Source organism: Elephantulus edwardii, unplaced genomic scaffold, assembly GCF_000299155.1.
Source record: "Elephantulus edwardii isolate Elephantulus edwardi_28Jun2011 unplaced genomic scaffold, EleEdw1.0 scaffold00209, whole genome shotgun sequence".
Lineage (NCBI taxonomy): Eukaryota > Metazoa > Chordata > Mammalia > Macroscelidea > Macroscelididae > Elephantulus > Elephantulus edwardii.
In genome coordinates this window covers 2,702,204-2,704,185 of record NW_006399959.1, presented here as the reverse complement: position 1 = coordinate 2,704,185, position 1,982 = coordinate 2,702,204, and the positions used below count along the sequence as shown (strand labels likewise).

Below are 1,982 nucleotides of genomic sequence, written 5' to 3'. Positions count from 1 at the left end.
TTTTTTCTTTTTTTTTTTTTTAGTGATTTGAGTGAAAGTTGACATAGAAAGCCTACTATTGGAGTCACTGCACCATTCTGTCTCATTGAGGATCTTTTTCTCCTTTGTTCAAAGCAAAACGTCATTCTCCAGAGACTGGCCCCTTGCTAACAGGCCTAATGTATGGGAGACAAGTCTCACCATCGTTGCTCCTTTTTTTTTTCCTTTATTTTATTTTTATTGTAATTTTGTGAAAGTTTACAAAGCAGTTTGATTATCTATCCAGTTATTCATATACATTTTGTTTTGGGGTTTTGGTTTGTTGTTGGTTTTTCTTCTTTTCAGTCTTCTCTTGTAAGGAACATTCCAACTACACATCTTCCAGGATAGATTTGTTCTTTTGGCAGTCTGTAATATATTCAATACTCTTCAATAGCACCACAGTTTTACTTTGATCTTTATTCATTGTCCAGCTTTCACATGCATATAATGCAACTGAAAATCTCATGACTTGGGTCATGTACACCTAATTCTTTAAAGTTATAGCCTTGCTCTTTACCACTTGAAAGGTTTGCTCATTATAATACATCATTTAATTTTTTTAAAAAAATAGTAATTTGCATGAAAGTTTACGCAGCAAATTATTTTCCCACTCAACCATTCATAGATATTTTATAATGTTAATTATAATACCCACAATGTAATTACACCTAAGACTAGAAAAATTGCATGGTTCCCACCCTACCATTGCTTTTGTTCTAAAAGGGCTCACAGTAGAAGAGCCTTTAGAAAGTCAGAGAAATGGAAAACAGAAGACAGAAACATTAAAAAGGCCAGGCTCACTGGTCTGCTAGAGACTGGTGGAATTGCTGAGCCTTTACTCCCCTTTCACAACTCACCCCCATGGCTTAGCTTACAGCCAAACACTTGGCAGTACACTAGGTGACCAGAGCCACCTAGAAGGCCTGCGCTCCTCAGAATAATTGTCATCTAATTTCTTGACTGCTGCTACTATAGATGTTGATTGTAGATCCAAGAAAAAGGAAATCATTGGCAACTTTAGTCTTTTCCCCATTTATTGTAACATTGTTCATTGGTCTTCTTGTGAAAATTGTTTTCTTTACATTGAGATATAAAACCATCCTGAAGACCATAGTTCTTGAGCTTAAGCATTAAGTCCTTTAAGTCTTCATTTTCTGCAAACAAAGTGGTGTCATTTGAATATTGCAGGGCAGGGACAGGCAGGAGATATCTCAGACTTTGTGGGCCATCTTGTCCCTGCCAGAAGCTTCTGTTTTTGTGGGACATAAGTGAACACAGACAACATACCTGTTAAGGGCTGGTTGTGTTCCTGTACAGCTTTGTTTAGCCCACAGGAGCCTTGGAGCCTCCTCTATAGAGTTAAAAGTTTTCTTGACTACACCTGATCCTTACTTTGCCAAGACACACAGCGGTTACTCTCAGGGATACTCAGTCAGCTCATGGTTAGTGCCACGAGCTCATGGTTAGTGCCACGTATTGAGACCAGGTTTCCTGAGTTGACCATGCTCTTCATCCCCTTTACTGTACTGAACTACATTGCTGCCCCTAAGTTTGATATTTGAAAGCTCTCTGCAGGCATGGGATGAGCTGTCTTAGTCATCTTTTGTTTTAATGATCTTGTGCTATTAATAATAGGGGAATTTAGCAGGCAGAGATGTTTTCTCTCACAGTTTAAAGAGGTGTGATATCCAAGTTCCTGTTCTCATGGAAGCCCTTCTCTGCTGGTTTTGATACTGAGAACCTATCTCTTGGTTTGCTTTCCACACCCCAAGGCTGTGATGAGTTTAAGGGATGTTGCATTCCACCTTAAACCCTCTTAAAACATTGTGGTATATTGGAACATGTGAGATCTTTTTTTTTCCTATATTTTATTAATTTTCATAAACATTTACAGAGATTTTGGGTTTCCATTCATTCATTGTTGCACTATTCTCTCTACCCTCCTCCCAGTTTGTTCTTGT

The 1,982-nt window shown here is 38.2% G+C and overlaps 1 protein-coding gene across 1 annotated transcript in view; it reads left to right on the top strand.

Annotated features, from left to right (window-relative positions):
• Positions 1–1,982, top strand: part of LOC102865208 (ubiquitin carboxyl-terminal hydrolase 7-like) — a 73,569-nt gene that overhangs the window by 56,088 nt on the left and 15,499 nt on the right. The window lies entirely within an intron of this gene.